At 45.7% G+C, this 23,198-nt stretch overlaps 1 protein-coding gene across 9 annotated transcripts in view; it reads right to left on the bottom strand.

Annotated features, from left to right (window-relative positions):
• Positions 1-22,122, bottom strand: part of GNG12 (G protein subunit gamma 12) — a 123,929-nt gene extending 101,807 nt beyond the window's left edge. Inside the window, exon 1 of one of the 9 annotated variants that reach the window (XR_014251577.1) lies at positions 21,619-22,122. The gene's annotated coding sequence lies outside the window, so the exon portion shown is untranslated. The other 8 variants (XR_014251578.1, XR_014251579.1, XR_014251580.1 and 5 more) reach the window with 8 other exon arrangements.
• Positions 22,123-23,198: the final 1,076 nt, after the last annotated feature.

Raw genomic sequence — 23,198 nt, 5'->3', positions numbered from 1 at the left:
CTGAAGAGACTCGAGGCCCACCAGTGAGCTGTGGGCGTGCCAGTGGCGAATCACCACCTGGGAACAAGGTTTGAGAACCACTGATGGAGAGGCTATCACTAAGGAGTCCTGAGAGGGTTTTATCTGTTTACTGACGATTACATTCCACCCGGGGCTTACATAGGCTGCCGTGAGAAAAGGAGCACAAGGAAGAGAAGCCAAGAGGGGACCCACAGCTCCCAAGAGAGGGGATCCACTTTGTTTTCTCAGATGAAACAGCTGACTATGCAGAGAGGGATTAGGGAATGCCACATTAAGCAAGATTGCTAGGAAAAACTAGCACCCACTGATCAAATCAGTCATCTGTCATCAGGACAATGTCTCCCAGCTTGTATTTCATAGGGGTTGCATGGTATTTGTCTCCACCCTGGCGATGAGGATCACCTCGACACAGTAAGTTCATCACCTGCGGCACCTTAGAGAAAAGAAAACCCACCCACGACTTGCGTCAAAGTCAAAAATATTTCCAGACACCAAAGACCATTTTAAAAAAAAAGCTTGCAAAGGGATTTCTTCTCACTGATTTCCTACTCTAAGACTGCCCCGATATTACTGAGATGAGGGAGCAGAACAGGTATTAACTTCAGGTGACAGATGAGGAAACTGAGGCAGAGGTAGGCTAAGCACCCTTCCAAAGGTCACACTGCTGATCAGTGGAGAGGCACGTCTGCACACAATGAGACTTTGGAGGGAGATACAATCCAACCCACTACTTCACAGAGGAGCCACCTTTCATCCAGAAAGAGGGGGTGATTGGCCAAGGCTGACTCCCCGGGGTTGGCACAAGACCAAGTGTACCTGAGCCACCAGAAAGGTGAGCCTCTCGCCCTGTGAGAATATAAGGCAGAAGGTGAGGACAGGCCTTTTTCTCCTCCTCAATGTCTCCAAAGCTGGACTGTCCAAAATGGTTGTCACTAGCCATATGCAGCTATAAAAATTTGAATTTTAATTAATTAAAATTAAATAAAGCAAAAGACAAATCCAACTCCTCAGTTTCACTAGTGACATTTCAAGTGCTCAGGAGCCACATGTGGCCGGTGGCTACCATCCTGGACAGACTGAACATTTCCATCCTGCAGAAAGTGCTATTGCACAGAGCTGCTCTAAAGACACACTTATGACAGGTGTGTAGTTGGGTAGAACAGGCAGCTGGACCTGGAACCAAGTCCCAGGGGGTGCCACCAATTAGTTCTACAAACTCAGGCCAATCTGTGGCCCTCAGTTTCCTCATGTGTAAAAAAGCAGGAGTTGGGCTCCATGATCACCATGGCCCATTTCCACTGTAACCTTCCTTAATTCTGTACCTAAAACTCCCGACGGTAGGCTCCTAACTCTCCCCACTCTTCTTTCCTAGGACCTCCTGGCTGACCCTTTATCAAATTAGAGCAAAAGAACAATGCACCTGGACTTAATTATTTCTTGTAGAAGCACAGTCACTGAATGAGAATTAATAACATCCTTCTAATTACTTCAAGGGTTAACAGGAGAAATGGCCACAAGAACAGTCTCTCCAAATGGTCCCCAGGAATAACTGCTGAAGATACTCAGGAATCTATCTCCAGTGTCCCTCACATAAGGACCTACATGACAAATCTGTTGGCGTTTAGGGCCAGAAAAAAGCATATTTCTCCAGAAAACTGCAGAAAACATTTCCTTTCACCACAGAATGAAAACTACATTGTTCACTCTGACTTGGGGGGAGCTGGTGGTGAGATATTGGCTTCTCAGAGGAACAGATGATTGGGGCCCTTCTGCCCAGCACCTGGGTCAATGACGTATCTTGCACAGAGCTCCTGACGGCTTCCGGCTGTAGCTCTGCCCCACTGACTATACAGTTTCAACAGAGGTCGCATCTAACCCTTTTTGAAAGTACAGATGGAATTACAACACGTTTGAAAAATAAATAGCTTAATGATCTTCCCACTATACTATATTGTAGAAATATAAATTTGGAGTACTGTGAGAATTAAAAACATGGACTTCAAATCATCGGGCTGAAGAGAATTACCTATTCTGGCAGAATTCTCAAAAGGCTGGCCTGGGAGAACTTTAACATCCTTCTCCCTACCACTGCCTCCATCAGACCTTCCAATTAGATTAATTAAACTCCAATTAATTAAAAGAACAATGGCAAACATTTATTGGGTGTCTAGTTTACTCAGTGTCAGGCACCGTTCTACGCACTTTATATATATTAACTTACTTACGCCTCAAAATAACCCCAGGAAGAAGGTGCAATATCATCTCCATCTTCCAGGAGAGGAAACTGAGGCACTGAAAGGTGAAGTAACTTGTTGAAGGTCACACAGCAGCAAGTGGCAGAGCTGGGATTAGTCTCTGCCACTGCAGGAACCCTTTTTTCAATATGGACAGTAAACACTGTCTCACTTTATCAAGTATAAAATTTAAAACATCTTTAGAAAACATTACAAAAACATGCAAAGTAAAAAAAAAAAAAAAAAAGTTCTTGCTTAGCAAACACAACTTCCAGATTTGTCCCCTCATACCCCTTGTAGCCTGCCAGCCCTGTGCCTTTCCTGTTTAGAAATTCTGGAGAACGCCAACACTTTAATTCTGTCACTTTTCCAACATTTACTCTAAACTTCCTCAGCATTGTTTTCTGGTGAAATAACCAAAACGCATGCATTCAATGCAATCATCAACCAAAAGCCTATGAACAATCAGCAAAGCTGTTCCTACCTATTACAACGCTATATTTAACAAGGGCAAGTCACAGATAATAAAAAGACAATTGAGCTGAGAACTGATAATTCCAGTCTTTGCAGCTGTCATGAGCCAGTTGAAAAACAAATTCACATGAGTGATTGCTGGGCTCTTTATAAACATGGTACCTGCCAGGAAGCAGCTCCACTTTCTCTTCTCTGGACTTTCTGTCCTGCCATAGATGCTGACTCCGTTAAGCCTCAGGTTTTACAATGCTTTTATGCGCTTTTATGTTTTATATGTTTCTGAGGACAATCTTCTGTGGACAATAAAAGAAGTCTCTGAAAGGTACTAGAAAATTAACACTTAAGGAGTTAAGTGCGTTTTGTTCTTGTTGTTGCTTTTTTTTTTTTTTTTTTTAGTACCAGAGATCAGCATGGTATAGTCTAACAGAAACAGGTTTGAATTCTGGCTTTGTTCTTCAGGAGCTGTGCAGCCTTGGACAAATTACTGAACCTCTCTGAGTTGTAGTTTCCTCTTCCGTAAAGTGAACTAATTATACTTCCTTTATAAGGTTGTAACACTTGGTCAAAAGCAGGCACACAAGAACGTTACTTCCCTCTCCTTCTCATCGTCAAAGCTGTAAAAAGTGAAGTTAGTTTCAAAACCAAGTGGCACTCCTGAGATTCTATTTTTCGTTTTAATTTGGCACGTGACCATAGAAGTTCCCGAGGGACTCTTACTTTCAGATGCTTCTGGAAAGCATTACCATATGGAAGGCTTCTAGCTCTCAAGGGGGAATGGGGAAATCTATGGGGAATGGACATTCAATCCAAAAAAAACCTCTCTCTAGAAATGAAATTGTATTTGTATCCAGCTAAACAAATCCACAAATCATTTCATTACAGGTCACCTTCCCTCACAATTTTTCCTTTACTAAATCCCTGAAAACAATAAAATATGCTATTGGACATAAAACAGAATGAACATTGATCATTGAAGCCATTTCTAGTCAAAAGTCAAGAGCTTGCTATATGCTCCTCAAAAACACTAAATTGCTCCTAGGCTCCACGTGACGAACCTGGCCATGAGTAACACATGTTGAACATGACTCGTGAGTAACATGAGTTGAGCGGATTCCCTTTCTCCAGGAAACTATCCATGGGGTGGTGTGATTTGCCGCAGAGAGAGAGGCCTGGACCGAGAGCCCTCTCGCACCCAGAGTTGCCGTGCTTTTCCGCTGTGGGTGACTGTGTCCAAATGGGAATGGTGACATTGTCCCTTCAAGGACACTCCTTTTTGTTTTCACCTAACAGGATACACCAATAATTTGTTCAGAAGTGGGAAGAGCTGGATTAGACAGCTCAAGGGTAGAGCTCAGCGTGTTTCAAGGAAGGGGCTCTGTGAGCTGATGCGGAGAGAGGATTTATCGCAAAGGCTGCTCCCAGACCCCATAATTAGATGAGGAAATGAGCCAGAAGCCGTAAAACTCACTGGCGGCCAAGTCACGGCTTCTCCTCGGGTCAATCATCCTCACTGCAGAGAACCAGCCTTACCTAGGGCATCAAGAAGACCACCCTCGGGGCACCCCTCCCAACCCTTCACTGTGCGCTTGGGGCCACCTGGGAGCTTTACAGGAATGGCCACCCTTGGGCCCCATGCCCGCGGGGCTGACTTCACAGGTCTGGCTGCAGCCAGGTCTCTCTGACTGTCAAAAATCACTCTCCAGCTGATCCCAATATGCAGACAAATCTGCAAACCATGACCCAGGGCTCTTCTGCTTTCCAGGCTACCTGAGCCACTAGATCCTATTCCCTTTGAGAATTCTTTTCCTTTTTTTTTTTTCCTAAAGAAAGAATAAAAAAAAAAGTACGAAGTCATAAATTTTAAACTTTTCTCAAGAAAGTTCGAGGTCAGCGTCCTCGTTGTGAATTCACCACTCTGCCCTGCCTCCATAATAAAGACTACAACCCAATCGAAGTGGTTAGAGCACAGAATGTATTCCTCAGCAGAGTGTAAAGGGTGCCCCTTTCATAGAGGGTGTGAAGGGAGATGCATCAAGATGTTTCTGGAGGGAAAAAGAAGTCTAAGAAAGCTTCACTGCCTTTGGATATCCTTACAAGAGTTTTCCCAACTCTCCAACCTCTTGACTTCACTGGGCTCCTCCTCCTTGACTCACCCCTGTAGCCTTGTTACAAATCACTCACTCTTAGACAAGGCCCTCCCTCTCTCCTCCATTCTCCAGCAGCCTCCTGCCTTCCACAGGCCACCTCTATCCCCCACCTCCACCCCAGGTTTCCAGGCAGATGCTCACTGCCAAGGGTGTGACCCATAAATACCACTGGGGCAGCGGTGAACGAGATGGGTGGGGAGAGAGGGTGTGTCTAGAGGTCTCTCCAGGCCTGGTTCCTGCCTACACAGCCAACCTGATACAGGTGGGACCAGGTGACAGGAGCTTCTGAGTCTGGCCAGCAGCCAGACATGCCCCCAGCTCACAGGGTGGATTTGACAAGGCAGCACAAAACAGGAAAACAAGAGACGTAGGGTTCTAATCTCACCTCTGCCCTTCACTAGCTCCCTGACCTTAGGCAAGTAACAGAAACTTAAACTTTAGAAAGAGCCTCAGTTTCCCCATCTGCAAAGTGGAAACGAATGTTTGACCACTGTTTTAGTCCATTCAGGCTGCTATAACAAAAATGCCATACACTGGGTGTCTTAAACGACAAACATTTATTTCTTACAGTTCCGGAGGCTGAAAGTCCAAGATCAAGTTTCTGGTAGATTCAGTGTCTGGTGAGAGCCTGCTTCCAGGTTCACAGATGGCCATCCTCTCACTGTGTCCCCATACGGCGGAAGGGGCAAGGCAGCTCTCTGGGGCTTCTTCTGTAAGTGCAGTAATCCTATTCATGAGGGCTCCACACTCATGACCTAATTACCACCCAAAGGCCCCTCCTCCTAATATCCTCATACTGTGGGGATTAGGATTTCAACCTACGAATTTTGGGAGGACATAAACATTCAGTCCATAACAACCAGACTCTTCACAAAGCTTTTTGACAAGAAGTGCTCAAATTTAAATACAATATAAATTCTCTAAATATTCATTGAGTCTTCTATGAGTTGGATGTTGTCTGCCACTGGCAATAGACAGAGGAAAAAATGTCACTGGCTTCAAGAGGTACAGTACATTCTGGAGGGGAGGCAGAGATATGCAGGTAAAACTACACAATTCAATGCAATAATCAGTGTGCTGGTTGAAAAGCCTGCCACGGGAAACCCAGACAAGGGAAAATTTAAATATGTCCCTGAGATAGGGGTAGGAAGGATAGGAGAAAAAAGGTAACCGCAAGAGTGGTAACATCTAACATTTATGGAGCTGTATATGTCAGGCTCGGTTCTAAACACATTATGTATATAATAATTTCAGGCGAGCCTCAAAACAGTCTTGTGAGGTAGACTAGTACTGCTATCCCCATTTTACAGATGACGAATCTGAAGTTCAGAGAGTGCTATGGTTTGAATGTGTCTCCTCAAGATTCAAGTTGAAATCCTAAACCCAATGTAATAGTATTTGGGGGTGGGGCCTTGGAAGGTGATTAGGTCATGAGGGTGAAGTCTTCATAAATGGGATTGGTGCCCTTATAAAAGAGACCCCATATAAGTGATATAATATTCTCTAGTTCCATCCATTTTGCTGCAAATGGCAGTATTTTATTCTTTTTTATGGCTGAGTAATATTCCCGTGTGTGTGTGTGTGTGTGTGTGTGTGTATGTGTATACATTACACCTTCTTAAGCCAATCATCACAATACTGTAAATCTATACTTCAATAAAAAACAAAATAAAATAGACCCCACACAGTGAGAAGACTGCTGTCTATGAACCCAGAAGTGGGCTCTCATCAGACACTGAACCTGCAAGGTGTCTTGATCTTGGACTTTCCAGCCTCCAGGACTCTGAGAAATAAATTTCCATCATTTATAAGCCACTCAGTCTATGGTATTTTGTTATAGCAGCCTGACAGAGGGAGAATCAGTCATTCAAAGTCACATGACTAGTGAGTGGTAGAGCTCGGCTTTGGGCCTGGGCTTGACCTCAGGACCTGGATCTTCAGTTTTTGATGACACTTCCTCCATTGTACCTGTGAAACCGTATCCCAGCTCCCAAGTCATTGCCCGGCCAAGGGAAAGTCAGACACACCCTCCTCTGTAGTTCACACTTCTTTATTCACATAGCTCTCTAACCCTCCCATCCTACTGTCATTGTTTTTGTGTCTGTTCACACGTGTCCCGCCCCCCCATTAGCTTGGTTGTCCTTAAGGGCAGGAGCAGAATGCATCAAGTGCCTCATAAACAGCTGGTATTTAATAAATGTTTTCTTAATGGGTGAAAGAAAGAACAAAATTATTCTAGGTTTCAAAACACAGGCAAGAACTCACTGGGTAGTTGGAGGGAAACTTCCTCAAAGTAGAGGCAGTATCTTCCTCACTCTTATATCCCCAGAACCTAGCACTTATAGGTGCTGCGTAAATGCGTAATAAACTCTGGGCAGAGGAAACAGTGTGAAGAAATCCAGAGAGATTTAAGGCTACACAGTGAATATGGGTAATCTGGCCAGGATGAATCAACTAGCCAGGGTGTGTGGGAACAGGGAAGTGCTTTTCAAACCATCCGTGGTGAAAGATCAGCTTTTCGGTTTTATTTCTAATTCACCATGGACCAATACTTTTATAAGATGCAATAAAAAGAACTGATAGAAAAATGAAATATAAAATGCAAGCCAAATTTTTCATTAGATTCAAGAGATGTAAAACTTGCTATGAAAATGTCTAAATGTGTTCTCTCCATGTGGGTACTTACCTAGTGTCTGATCATTAGCGAAGAGTCTGTCTGCAGAGCAAGCTTTGTGTGGCACTGAGAGGGTGGGAGGATGAGGTGCAGAGCAGTAGGGAAGGTGAGCTACAGTCGTGGTACCAAGGACTGCGGGTTAATAATGTTCATGGAGGGCTTTCTGTGTGCCAGGCACTGTCCTAAGTGCTCCATGCATATAACTCATTTAAATTCCACAACCTATCTGTGAGGTTGGTGCTATTCTTACACCCATTTTAGAGATGGGGACACTGAGGCGCAAGACAACTAAATAACTCTTCCAAGATTCCAGAGCATGTAAGAAGCACAGGCAGCCTTGAACCTGTACAGTGTGAACCCTTAACCACTAGCCTGTGATGCCTTTGGGGAGCTGCCAGACAGGAAGTGACATATTCAAACCCATGTTTTAGAAAAATCACCCTGGTGGCAGTGTGCGGGGGAAAGGTCAGTTAGGAAGCCACGGCGACAATCTGGATGAGAAGCAGTGGGGGTAGAGGAGAGCAGACCAGGCATGTGGACTAGTTCGGAAGTGGATGTGGCAGGCTATGGTGGAGGCCAGGGGTATCTGAGCTGGAGGGAGGGTAAGAGGAGGGAGGGGTTTCGGAGGACTCAGGGGTCCAGAGCTTGGCATCCTGGGTGGATGGAGATGTCTACAGACTTAAAGAAGGCAGGAAGAAAAGCAGGCTTTGAGGGCAAGATGATGAGGTTGGTTTTCAAGAATGTCTACCTGAATTTGAAGAGCCTAAGATAATCTGCAGTTGTGTCTTGGGAAAATTCTGCAGACTGCAATCTTAGAGTAGTGTATTGCATTCAGGTAGCTACTATTTTTACTCCGGTTCTGCTAAACCACTCTCCTCCTCTTCTCCCTTCCCCTTTGCCCCAGTTACACTTAAAATAGTTTAAAAAGCAGAAATTCCCCAATGCTAACTCTCCTCCCTTTGAAAGTCACACACAGTATATATAAAAGTGTTCTGGTCACCAATTCCAATTTGTGGCGGAGGCTTCCACACTACCAAGCAATTCTTGACACCAGCTGAGTGTCCTACAATTCAACTCAATTCTGACATTATCTACCTGGAGATAGCATCGGATTCCACAGGTTAAGGGCTCAGAGCGGCTCACAGAACTTAGAGAAACATTATACTTACTAGATCACTAGGTTTATTATAAAAGGATATGACTCAGGAAGAGCCAGATGGAAGAGATGCAGAGGGCAAGGTGCAGGGAAAGGGCACGGAGCTTCCATGCCCTCTTGGAGAGGACCACTTTTTCCATAACTCCACTTGTTCATCAAAGGGAAGCTTTCCTAACCCTGTCCTTTTGAGTTTTTATGGAGGCCTCATTACATAGCTATGACTGATTACATCACTGGCCAGGGGTGACTGATTCAACCTTCAGCCCCTCTCCCTGCCCTGGAGGTCTGAGGGGTGGGACCAAAAGTTCCACCCTTCTAATCACATGGTTGAGTCCCAGGGAAACAGCCCCCATCCTTAGGTGTGGTCCCAAAGTCACCTCAATAACAGAACAAAAGACACCTTTATCGCTCTCATCACTTGGGAAATTCCAAAGGTTTCAGGAGTTTTGTGACAGGAACTATACAAAGATCGTATATATATTTCTCATTATAAATCACAATATTGTTCATAGCTGTATCCTCACAGAGTAGGTAACTGATAAATACCTGTTGAATGAAAAAAGATCATTTTTGTGTTTATTGAAAACTGAAAAAAAGGATGAAGAGAGAGGACCTTTATCCTTGATAAGCTAAACAGTTAATAGCAAAGAAACATCTGAGTACAAGAGAGACACATCTCAGGGCAATGCCTCTTCCCTTGTGTTCCTTTCCCTTCCAGGAGGCCAACCCCTCCAGCCCACACACCTGGTGGACACCAGGACAGGTAATATGGTGCCACAAAGAGCACTGACTGCAGAGCCAGCAGACCTGGATTCAAAGCAAGATGCCACCACCACTTACTGCTGAGCTCCTAAGCAGTATTCAACCTCCCTGAACCTGCTTCCCCACCTGTAAATGGAGCCAGTACTGCCTACCTCAGAGGGCTACTGCAAGGCCTGAGAAAGTGTGTAAAGGTCCTAGCACATGTCGGCACATAGATGTCACTCAAGGAGTAACTATCACCATCACTGTCATCAAATTAACTGCCCACACACTACACTCTCTCAATTAGTGTTTGTCAAGTGCATCTAACTGTGAGAATAACTTCAACTGAAGTTAAAGGTGATGGGTATTATATGAGCACTATGATCATACTATTAATTATAATAATAATAGTTAATGCCTGAGCACTTACTATTGACACCCTGAATGCTTTACATACATTAGTAGCTCTTTAATTTTTAAACCAAAGATAGTATTTAATCAATTCTAAGAAACATATTCTGTTCACATTTTAACATCCCTGATACTAGGATGACTGTAGTAGTCAGAATGGCGCCCCAAAGGTGTCCCTGCCCTAATCCCTGAAACCTATGAATATGTTATGTTACACAGCAAAAAGGACTTTGCAGATGTAATTAAGGGAGAGTAGGCTGGAATATCCAGGTGGGCCCAATCGAAGCAAATGAGCCCTAAAAGCAGAGAACTCTCTCTGGCTGGAAGCAGAGGGATGGAGGAGAGGGGACCTCAAAGAGATTCCAGGCATGAGAAGGATTCATCATGCTGTTGCTGGCTCTGAGATGTAGGGTCCAAGTGCAAGGACCCAAGAGAGGTCTCTGAGAGCCGAGGGTGGCCCCCCGCTGACAGCCATCAACGAGGCAAGAACCTCAATCCTACAACTGCAAGAAACTGGATTCTACCAACAACCTGAACGACCCTGCTAATGGATTCTTCCCAGAACCTCCCAATAAGATTTCGGACTTGTAAAACCCAGAGCAGAGAAACCAGCTAAAACCGTGATGACTTTTGATGTCAGAATTGTGAGATAACACGTGTGTGTTGCTTTAAGTGGCTAAATTTGTGGTAATCTGTTATGGCAGCCATAGAAAACGAATGCATTCTTAGGATTAATGGGAGCTACAGTTGAATTGGCAGCAATTTCTTTTTTCTTTCTTAGTGGCTCATAGAATAACAGCACATCTCATAATTGATGGCACCTTAGATTTGTTGAAATATGGTGTCATTACCTTTATTTTGCAAATGGGACAGCAGAGGCTCTTCGAGGTCAGGTGACTTGCCCAGGTGAATCAGACTGCAAGCCTGAGCTCTCAAGCCATCATGCACACCGTCAGAGAGTGCACAAGGGCTGCAGCATCCTGCCCAAAGGCCAAGGAATGGCTAACGTGACCCCCAGCCCAGGCCCCAGTCTAACATGGGGTCCCTAACATGGTGGACCACAAAGACCCAGCCAGGTCCAGAAGGTAGCAGCCCTCAGCAGCATTCATTTATCCATTGACAGAGCACTCCAAGGTGCTGGATACCCTTCTAGGTCCTGGGCTAGAACAACAGACCAAGAGCCTGTTCTTACAGAGCTGAGACTATAGTGCAGGAGCTCAACACTACAGCGACAGGAGCACTGGAAGGAAAACAAAGCATCCAGAGAGCTGAAAACCCACCTTCACAAGGTAATAATCCACACAGTTTGGAGCTCAAAAGAGAGCACTGGGGGTGGAAGATCATAGCGTCCTTTCTAGAGATTTCACGGGCCTCTGCTAAATGTGGGAACTCTGAGAAGGAGAATTTGTTGTGGTGCTGGGGTTTTCTTGGTTTTGCTTTTTTTGTTTTGTTTTTTTTCTCTTTTTTTTTGATGGAGATGGAGGTTAACTTTATACAGGACTGCCTCATATGAATTTCTAAAAGCAAAAAATAAAAAAATAAGCCACACACAGTCATCTTTTCCCTCAACCAAAATTTCTCTTTCGGTGGATTTCATTTTTAAAAAGATGAAAATTAATTTTATATTAAAAAAGCATCCCAAGAGCTGAGTGAAAGAGCACCTCACAAAGAGAGATGTCTGTGGAACTCCAACCCTGCACCCTTCGTCGAATCCTGAACTCTGGCCAGTCTCTTTACCTTGTACTTTTACTTCCCTCTTTTCTTTCACCCTGGAAATAAGAGCAGACAGCTCTCTGATGGTTAAATCAAAGGGCGAACAGGAGCCCTATTCAGCAGGTCAGCAGGTATGCACACAAAAAAATGTGGCATGTATGACTTTTCAGGAGATGCATATGAAAGGAAAAATCTAGATTTCTTAGAAGATTTTGCAGGAAATGCCATTGGAATTTATATATTCTCAATCTCTCTTGTTTTTGTTTGAGAGGGAGAAATTCTAGACTAGAAGGTCATCTTCATAATGGTTTTGGAGAAGCCCCAGTTTAATGATACCATTAGCCGAAAACTATTTATAAATCAGACATTAGCAACTGGCATAAAACCCTACTTTCCACTTCTCTCGAATTTGTACTGACAATTTGGCAGCCCACTGTACCCTTGGGCCCGAAAGAGCTATCACATTCTTAAGTCTCTATTTTAGAGATTTTGACAGCGGTGTAGGCAAGAGGCTTAGCTTCAGGAGGAAAGGTCAATAAACGCCCACGGGGGGACCGGCAGGCCTGGACCGCCCACAGGAGAAGATGCACAAATGGCCCCAATCCTCTCACTCACTCACAATTCGAAAAATTTAACCAACCCTAATTACCATTTCTCATCAATGAGATTAGCAAAAATAAAAAGAGCTGACACCCTTCGTGCCGGTGGGGCTATGGGGAGACAGGCCATCTGACACGCTGCTGAGCAGAGGGCAAAATGAGCCAACCCTTCCCAAGGGGCTGACAGGGCCCTGCGAGTCAGCAGTCCCGCTCCCGGGAATCAATCCTCTAGGTCCACCCGCACAAAAGCAAGATGACACCTTTATTTGTTGCAGCGCCGTGGGTGATAGCGAAAGACTGGGAACAATTCAAAGGTCCAGCCATAGGGGACTGGTCGAATAAACCATGCTACATCTACACAATGGAAAACGATCGTGCTGATAGAGAGAGATCTCCAGGACAGACTGCTAATTTTAAAAAGCAAGACACAGAACAGTATATATAATATACCACTTTTTGTGAAAGAAGGGGGAAGCATTAAATATACACACACACACACACACGCACACCCTCATTTGCTTGTATTTACAAGTTGCAGCCTGTAGAGAATGTGGAAAAGGCTTGGACGGGAGCAAGATTTCTCAGTGTTTACCTTTTTATATGCGGGTAAACCATATAAATACATTACCAATTTTTTAAAAATGGAGAGGTTGTATAAACCATTTTTCACAGGAGTGTGAAGAACAGGACAATCCCAGCTTGGAAGAAACAAAGCTGACGAGGCTTCTGGGAAACCTGGGTTGATGCAGGTGAATTCTCACGTTGGCATCAGTAAATCAGAGGAACCTGGATCCAGAGCTCAGGAGGCGTGCATGGAGAGGTGGTCTCTGCCCTGTGCGATATCACCTGCTGGGTGTGAGTGTCCCTGAGCCCCTTGACATTTATTACAGCAGGAGGAAGTCAGAGAACTGGAGGTGAATGGGAGGCAAAGGCAGAAACGTGAGGATTCCCTCCCAGGCAGCATGCCAGGCGCATTATTTGCTTTCTGGATTTGGACAGTAATGGCTGAAGCATGCTGCTCATCAAATATTTATGTCAAAAAAGAGGGCAAAGCGTGTGCCGGAATATTCTCCTTAATTCAACAGAGAGATATTCCTGAAAAGTTGAGAATCCTGGAATTTTGTAAAATCAAATCATACCGTAAATGCAACAGGTAAGTTTGCTCTCTCAAGAAATTCTGTGAGGGACTTCCCTGGTGGCGCAATGGTTAAGGATCCGCCTGCCAATGCAGGGGACACGGGCTCGATCCCAGGTCCAGGAAGATCCCACATGCCACGGAGCAACTAAGCCCATGTGCCACAACTACTGAGCCTGTGCTCTAGAGCCCACGAGCCGCAACTACTGAGCCCACGTGCTGCAACTATTTAAGGCCGTGTGCCTAGAGCCCGTGCTCCGCAACAAGAGAAGCCCGCGCACCGCAATGAAGAGTAGCCCCTGCTCGCCACAACTAGAGAAAGCCCGCGCACAGCAGCAAAGACCCAACGCAGCCAAAATAAAGAACGAAAGAAATTCTGTGGGAAATCCTTATTAGGAATTGTTATCTCCTGCTATTCCTGTTTTGGGAATCTGAGTTTGCCTGAAGAAAGCTGCATTTAACCAGACTAGATGGGAAAGGCATTCACGTTTCTGCACCTTTGGGCATTTTTCACAAGGTGTGGCCTCTCCATAAAACAGCAGAAGGCCAAAGTCCTAAGTGCAAGCCAGCACCTCTATGCATAGAACCACTGTCTTAGCAGTTTGACCCACTAAACGTGGCTGATCCTACCTGCTGTGCGGACTGCCCCTCAGGAGAGGAGCCAAGAGGAGGTTAATTCTGAGGGTCTGCTTTCTAAAGGATCAACTTACAAGAGAAGCATGCAAGCAGCAGCAGCAGCTGGCACTGCAAGGGACACACACAAACCCCCTTCCTCAGTTGTCAGTGGCTTTAGCAACAAGGCTCCCCACTTCTTACCCTAAACTAGAAAAGTCTTTCTACACAAGAAGCAGCCACTCATAGGTAAATTCCAAAGGCTCCTGCAGCCAGTGTCCTTTGCATCCTGTCCCCAAGAGGAGGGCCCACAGCTGGTCAATAAACACCATGGATCCCTTTGTCCATTCCCAGGAGGCACCACTGCAGGAGCCCCGCAGGTACCAGACAATGCTGAGCACGTTTGTTGGTGCTGGACTCAGAGTAAACAACGTCAACAACCGCTCAAGTGCTGGGCTTTTCCTGCCCCTTAGGAAATGATGAACTAAAGAGGAAGAAGCCTGTCACAGGGAACACGCACCACTGAATGTGCCCGTCCCAGTAGATACCATCAATTTTACCTTTTTGATTAAAAAGAACACTGGCTCATCCACTTCACTGGCACACACTACAGAGAATGTGGTTGTATTCCTTCATTCCACTGGCATTTATTAAGTACCTACTACGTGCCAGACTCAGCCGGCTCATGTCATTTTGAGGGTTATTGTGGCTGAAGGTGCTGGGAGAGGCAGGGCTGCTGCTGCCAGATTGTGCCTTTGTGTGACTTACGAAAAGGCCAGCCCTCCAAGTGCACCCAGCCTTGCAGGCTTGACGGAGTCAGAATGAAGTGCCTCGTCCTCCTGGCAGAGGCAGTTCTAGCCCAGGACACATAGTTTTTGGAGAGATTTGAGCCCCACTTAACTTCCTTGGCCAGCTACTCTTGTGCAGTGAACAATCTGTACAAGAGTTCAAAGCAGACCTGTCAAGAAGTCACAATCCAACTCTTCTGCTTCTTGGCCAGACATTCAACCTTCCCCTGACAACCTGTCTGAGCAGCCAATCATGACCTTACACACCCACATGAAGCCTCATGGTCTAATATGCAGGTCACGGTCTAACAGTGCAAAAGGTTTGGGTAGTTTAGGTACAGGACAGGCACCAAGTCTGCTGGCTTCAACACTTTCCCAATTTGCCTGAGGTTCTGGTTGAATAAACCTGGTGTGATGGTTTCATATCAATAAAGTCCTCACTACGCCTCGATAAAGTCCAAGCAGCTTTTGGATCTTGATTCCTCTTTCCATCCTTAGATTTGTTTAGCTCACACTGAGAGCTAAACTGCAATCATTTGTCTCTGAAAAGCAGGCAAACTTTGAGGTCACTGCAAGCTTGGGATCTTAGTCAAAGGGCTCCAGTGAGGTCACTGCAAACTTGGGATCTTCGTCAAAGGGCTCTTAGTCAAAGGGCTCCAGGGCTAAAGGTTTAATGTCCAGTGCTGAGGGACATCTTGGCTGGTAGCATCTGTAGCTAAGTAAAAGCCTGATTATCCAACATGGGTAAAGTTAAGATTCCACCCCCACGGGCTCATGTGGGTTTGCACACAGCCATTGGGGATGAAGGCAATGCTCTCTACATGGCACGCAAGCGCGGCGATGACCACTGATTCAGAGCCCACCCGGGGAGCATTTGTGATGACACCAACCCAAGTTAAATCAGAACTTACACTCCTCTTCTCAGTCAACCAAGGGGATCCTATGTCAGTTACATGACACTGACTGCAAGAGGAATGGTAGTCTATTCTGTAAGAAAGCAAATGGAATATAAGGCCTCCTGACCCTCTGCCCCAAAGTCACCTGCTTACAATCAATAAATGTGAAAAATTACAAAAGATTCTTAGCAACTGATTCACTAAAGCTGACCTAAAAGAAAACCTTCTTTGAGCTACTAATTCTCCAGCAGAGTTGAAAATATCAAGTCTTTGAACAGTCTACAACACCCTGGTTTTTATTATACAGCAATCCTCCAAAATGCAGACCCATTAAGAGAAGACAAAACCCTCCTTGTCAGGGGATGGCAACCATGACACTCCCACCTAAGCACTTTTACGACACCCAATAAAGCCTAACACAATAAACCAGACATTTAAGTGACACTAGAAATGATTTTCAAGAGAGTCGGCACTAAATGCAATAATCCATCTAGAAGTAACCTTCGGTCAAATCACCTCCACCCTCTGCCCTGGGTCCAAAGCGCCGGGCTCACCGCTCTTCCCTTTATTCCTGAGGGAGAAGTGGGGAGACGGGGCCTGTCGGTGTGAGCTGGCTCTAGAGCAGGACTTAGCTGGTGCCCCCATCTCCTCTCAAGGCCCTCTTTGGGAATCCAGGCATGGGAGAGACCGACTCTACGGATCCCTTCAGGCCTGCTGGATCTCCGAGGCAATTCTGGCAGCTTTGACTTCTATGGCTGCAGAGGGCAAGGAGCCCGATAAGCCCAATGGCAAGGCACTGGTAATACTCCTCAGGCAGGTCATCTCACCCCCAAGAGGAGACCTCTCCTTCCTGTTTCTCTTGGTTTGAGTTACAGCTTCTGAACGAAACTTCCTCCATAAGGAAGCACTTTTAGCTGGAAGCACCTCCACTGCAGCTCCTGGCAGAGCTCTTAGTGCACAGTATATGGAGTCAGAACAACTCTGGGTCACATCCTCGTCTTGCCGCTTAGGGAGCCTCAGCTTTCTCACCTGGGCTGCTGTGAGGACTGGGCAAGATCATAAATGTAAAGGGGTTAGACTGGGGCCTAGGATGTAGAACAGCTCCGTAAATGGAGTCGCACGATTGTGCTGAAGGTATATTCTTTTACCTATTGAACTCTCCCATTAAACTAATGGCAGGTATGTCTTCTTCGTGACTGTCTTAGAGGCCTCTGACACGTGGTAGGTGCTGTGTACACACAGCTCCTCAGTGCAGGGCTGGGACATGACGGATCTGGGAAGTGACAGTTTCCATAAAGTCAAGGTTGATGAACCGCGTCTGCAGGCAAACCCAAATTTCAAACATCTCTTAAGGAGATAAACCTGCAAACTTCCAAAAGGGCCTCTCTTTTACTGCTAAATAATTCTCACATGTAACTCAAGGACCTTCGATTGCTATGCAAGCTGGTGGTTTTTCTAAAACAAAACCAAAATCCTGCTATTTGTAGCTAATAAACCAGGTTTCACTGAGTAATTGTTACACAAATGGATTATCTTTTATTTTTTATACATGCTCATTGGCGAAAATATGGGGAGAAGCACCACAATCCCACCATCCATTTCTCTGTACTTTCTTCTCTATGCATAAACTTGTTTTAAATTAGTTGTAAGCGTAATGATGCACTGTAACTGGGCAACCACCCTTCCCCTACTTAACCTATCCTAAGGTGGACTTCATGGATTATCGATTTTTTTTTTCAAGGTTCTAATAAGAAAGGAAAATGGGACTGAGATCTAGGAGAATTAATTTGTTGAACAAATTAACACTGCACTCCATTTCATGTTTAAAAGACACAATGACAATTGCCTGATTGTATTCTCTTACTTCTTAAGCACTGCTTGACAGGACTATATAAATTACTGAGCCTTTTTAGATTTGGGGGAACCATTAAATTTTCATATAGTTGTTTTCCTGTTACAAAAATAATGTATGCTTATAACATTTAGAAAATTTTAGTAAGTAATAATTTAATGTTAATATTTGTTGAGCATAGACTATGTGTCAAGCACTGTTCTAAATGCTTTGGAGAGATTTAACTCATTTATCCCTCCCAACACCTCATTGAAGCACAGAGGTATTAAGTAACTTGCCCACACACTACACACCTAGAAGCATGAGCCTGGAATCCATCACTATGCTATGATGTTCTAAGAGAGAAAAGAATCAATAATTTATTCAATCGAGTCCTCCGCTGCTTCGGAGTATAATGTCATAGGCAAGAAATGATTCATAATAACACTGTACCCTTTACAGTTATTTAAAAATATTATAAGCATGATCTGAGTCCCTGCGGAACAATTAGTAAACGAGAAGTCATCTGTGGCACAAGCCACGATTCCAATTGGCCCAATCCTATGCACCTGACATGCATTAAGAAAACAACAGACACTTAAAAGGGTTTGTTTTCAAGATGGAAGCATTTTTTAAATTTTGCACATGAGTCAATGACATGATGAGTAGATTCCCTGAATTAATGGAACACCCAGTCTCACAAAAGCTTACCATCAGTCACAACGCTTTTACAAAACGTTTATGAAATGCCGCTGATCCTTTCCTAAACACTTTTTAAAAAAATATTTATTTATTTATTTATTTTTGGGTCTCCGTTGCTGCGCGCGGGCTTTCTCTAGTTGCGCGAGTGGGGGCTACTCTTCGTTGCCATGTGCGGGCTTCTCATTGCAGTAGCTTCTCTTGTTGCGGAGCACGGGCTCCAGGCAGCGGGCTCAGTAGTTGTGGTGCACGGACTTTGTTGCTCCGCGGCATGTGGGATCTTTCTGGACCAGGGCTCGAACCCATGTCTCCTGCATTGGCAGGCGGATTCTTAACCACTGCACCACCAGGGAAGTCCCCCTAAACACTTCTTGAGGCTTATCTGTTAGCACTGGACATTAGTACGTGAAAAATAACTGTATACTCCAGGTCACATTTTTTTCATACTTTAATTAAACATCATACTAGGTAAAAGACAAATATTTCTGTTTCTGTTTTATGTCCTACCCAGGGCTAATAAGCATGACTATTTTAAATATAAATTCTCTTCAAATTTAAAATATGAGTAATGAAATGATTGCCTGGCTCTAAAAATATTATACAACTATAACTTCACACTAAAAGCACATTAAAACTGTTACTCCAGTAATCATAATTATTCATACTGCTGTGGTAGAAACATGACACACATATGTAAACAAATATTTTAGATATTTTAGCCAGATAGATGGATAGACATCTTGCTCTATATATCTATAAAACCAGGTAACTTCTTTGGAATTTAATTGCTCTAGCATTCCAGAAGCTTTATCTATCTACCTACCTATCTACCTATCCTATCTACCTATCTATCTACCTACCTATCTATCCATCTATCTATAAAATCAGGTACCTTCTTTACCTGATTTATTTGCTCTAGCCAGTGTTTCCAGAAGGTTCAAACTGCCATCTTTTAATTTATCCGATAGCCGGCTGCTGGTCAGTAGATAAAATATCTAATAATTCTGAACATTATCTGTGTATTAGGTGCAAAATGTTTTCCAAAGACTGTTTCATATACTTTCACAAAAACCCTCAAGACAGAGACCACTATCATCCTCATTTTACAAATCAGACTGAAAACGGTTAAATAACTAATATTCCCAACCACATCTGTCCAACACCAAAACCATACCTCAAACCACTGTTAAGCTGCTTCTCTTCCAAATCAGACTCCAGAAAAATTTGACTTCCACAACTTGCCTCCCTAAATTAAGCTTAAGCTGACATATAAAACTTAAAAAAAAAACACCCAATAAAAATCCAACACAATAAATGACATAATTCCAAATTTGAAATTTTCTTCTCTCAGAAAGAGGTAAACAAAACTAATCTGATATTAGCTAGCCATTTCTTCAAGTGTGTCGACTAAGCAGCTTTTTGCTGTCACAACATGACGACCACCCACGTCCTTCAACAAGTGACAACGTAAGCCCGACACCGCAAATCTCATTGTTAGAGAGCAAGGCTTTCAAATGAGACTGGAGCTTGCGACATTGAAAATTTTTATCGTATTAATCTTTCCGGTTTCTTGTGAAACACAGATCCACATTTTTATGTATTTCTACACAAATCTAAATGCTGTCCAGATTCAACACCTTCCTGAATTACCTGGGTTAAAAACAGTAAAAATACAACTGCATTTTTTTTTTTAATAAGGCCTAAAGACCCAGCCCTTAGATTGTTCAGCATTTTTTGGACTTAAACCAGGGTTTTATGATGTTAGTTTACCGTTAGAGAAGGCAAAGAAACTGAACGGTTGATCCCAAAGTCCTTTTATCACTGAAGTCTCTATAAAACGTTTGATTACTTTAAAAAATTATGTGTGAATCACATGTTTGTTTATTGAAAAAAGGTCTTGCTGACACATACACTTTGGTTTTTTTTTTTTTAAGAATCAAAACAGCTCCTTACTTGAATGTGGCTGTTTTGGCAACAGTTAAACGCAACCCCCGTCACTCTAGCGCTGCCGGCCTTCCTGGTTCTCCTAGGTGAGGGCCGCCATCCTGCGATAATTTACACGCAGGGCTGAGAAGCACCAGCAATGGTGCAGTGTGGTGACTCGCACTTTCAAATCAAAGCCAAACTCGGCTTTTAAAGTAGAGAACACACAGACACAGTCCCTACCTCTGACAAGGTCCAAAAGATTCCTTATAGACAGTCTATTCAGACGAAGCTACAACAGCCCCAGGAAATATAAAGTGTCCACAAAGACAGTAGGGGGGCGGGGGAGGAAACAACTGATGGGAAGGAAGCTAATCATGTGAAGTCTGCCCAACTCCACAAGGTCTAATACATTCCGGTTTGTTTCCACTCAGAGCAGCCATTAAACGTGCCCTGACACGTGGGCGCGGGGGACCTCCCTTCTCGCCGGTTTTTGGCCATTTCCTTCTCTGTGCACTTGTTTGTATACAACCTCGCCCGGACAGGGGTGACCACAAGATGACAGGCCTCGGCAGTTCCTTCACTCAGATTTCTAGTTGCCCAAAGTTTCACTCCACGGCGGGGTTTTAACGAGAATCACGGGGTCCTTTTCCAAAGTTATGAATGGTTTAAGTCAAGTTTACAAGACACAAACAGAAGGCGAGGGACAAGTGAGTGTCGGGCGACTTCAGTGACAGCGTTTTAAAATTAGCTTTAACTGATATGCCCTAGTTAAAATTAAAAAAAAAAAAAGAAAGAAAGTCACTCTGATCCACGCAGTAAGTATCGGGGCAATACTTTTTAAAAAATCACGCAAGACTCACGTCTGAGTCTTGACCTCCTCATACCATCTGCAAATACAGTCTCCGGGCCACTCACTGCTCGGGGGTCCCTCGCGGGATGTGTGATCTGAGTCCTCGCTGTGACCCGCTATTTCCCCGCCAGACCCCCAGCGCCGAGCGGGTTCCAGGTCTGCGCACACGCCGCCTAGTCCCCAGAAAGAACGGAAGAAAGTAGGGAAGAGGGGCGTGGCGCCCCGGTCTCCCCCAGTTGTCCGGCCTCCTCCCGAACCTGGCACCACCGCAAGCACGAGCGGGGAACGCCGGAGCCTCCCAGCCCCATCCTGGTGCTGGGCGCACGGCCGCGGGCAGACCAGGAAGCAAGCGAGCGAGCTGGGAGACCTCTCCTCCCACTCCCGCCCTCGTCCCGGGGGCCGCGTCCCCAGCCCTGGCCCCGCAGGGCCCCTGGCTTCCTGCACCCTCCGACCGCCGCCCGTCGAGGGCGAGAGCGCCGTCTGTCTCCGGGTCTCGGCGTCCCTTGCCCTCCCTCCCCCATCCCGGTCTCCGGCGCCTAGTGCCCCGACCAGTCCCCGCCCTCCGGGACACTCTTTCCTCCTTCCTTCCTTCCTCCGTTCCCTCCCTCCATCTCGCTTCCCAGCACCGGGAAGTCGGAGGCGGCTCCCGAACTGGCCAGCCGACGCCCCGCGATGCTCCCCTGTCCCCTCCGGGACCGGACTCGCCACCTGCGCCCGCCGCTCGGTGCTCACTCGCCTGCCGGTGCGCTGCCCCTGCCGTCACCGCCGCTGCCGGGGACTCTGTCTCTAAGGGCTCCAGGAGACGACTCCGACCTCTCCTCCTCCTCCTCCTGCTCCTCCGGGCGGGCGCCGGCTCCGCCTCGCTCGGGTAGGCGGGGCGGACAGCCCGACGGGCGGGGCGGCGGCAGCCCCGGACTTCTTCCTCCCGGCCCGGCCCTCCTCCCTCCTGCCCAGACGCCCTGGCTGTTCCCTGGTTCGGCCGCCGAACCCGTGTCAGGTCTGGGCCGGCAGAGGGGAGAAGTCGGGAGAGTTGAAGTCCTGCTAACGTCTGGCCGCCTTGGCCACCCCCAGTTTCCCTTCCCCGACTTCCCCGAAGCCTTGAAAGTTCAAGGATTCTCGGGCCACCCCACTTCACAGCCCTCCACCGGGCCGCTCTGACTCCTGAGAAGTTTCCTTCGCGTGCGAACGCTCGAACGCTCGGCCGTCCCTTAGGCCGCCAATATGCACGCCGCCAACCCCCTACACAAAAGTTAGGCTCTGCTCCAGGAATTTCTTAAGAAAACAGTCACAGTAAAACTTAAAGGGCCCTGGGGCCACAGAGAGATTTTGCTTTCCAGAAAATGGAGCTATAACTGCGGATTGTTGAATTTTTAGTACATCCACTCATCAGGCGCTTCCCCTCCATCTCTCGCCGTGAGATTTGTGTTTCCGAACGCCCAGTACCTGGTAGAGTTCTGCTTAATGAATGGATTCAGGGTGGGGTAGTTTGAAAAGCCACTTCTGTTTCCACAGACTTCTGACTATTCGTATATACAGCCATTCAACGAACGCTCATTGAGCACCTGCTGTGTGCCAAGCATTGCAATAATGGTGATTGGAGAGACACAAAGATGAATCAGACGGGGGACTCACCCTCAAAAAGTCCAGAAAGAGTCCAGAAAGAGTCAAAAAGTTGGATGTGCAGAAATCTCACCAGTCAGCGGACTTCTTGCAGGTTCCTAGGTATCTGCGTTCTTGTTTGACAGGGTGGAGATAAAAGAGAAGAGAAGGCCAAAGTAGCTCACTTAAAACCAGTGTGGGCGGAGTCCAGACTTGAAATGGAGTCTTAAAGCGTTGGTGAAGGATGTCTGTGAGTTGAGTTTCACCAACTGAGGAGAAGTGAGGCCTAGGGAAGCCAGGAGCCAAGGATTGCAGTGAGGACATTATCTTCACTCTTTCTTCCCTCCTGACCCCTTCTCAAGTATCATTCTCGGTGAAATCTTTTGACCAGGCTGCAGAAGGGGTACTGCGGGTATAGGAAGTCTGTGGTTGGATGCTTTGCCCCAGGACTGTGATTCTTGCAACCTGTGGATGGCGGTAGCTGTTGGTGTGCAAGCCACAGGCTGCCAGGGGAGCTCTTTATTCCCCGCTTGGTACAGTGGCAGGAAAGGCTTGACTGATTCACAGACACTGACAGTTGCAGGAATACTCTAAACAGAGCAGCCTGATGCCATCTGGGACTGAGACCATCATACACTGGAGTTTGTATCTTTTGGCCACAGACTACAGAATCGACTCCTAAAGCCCTA

Source organism: Balaenoptera physalus, assembly GCF_965194825.1.
Source record: "Balaenoptera physalus genome assembly, chromosome: 1".
NCBI lineage: Eukaryota > Metazoa > Chordata > Mammalia > Artiodactyla > Balaenopteridae > Balaenoptera > Balaenoptera physalus.
The sequence above is the reverse complement of the archived record's forward strand: the minus strand, read 5'-3'. Positions and strand labels throughout refer to the sequence as shown.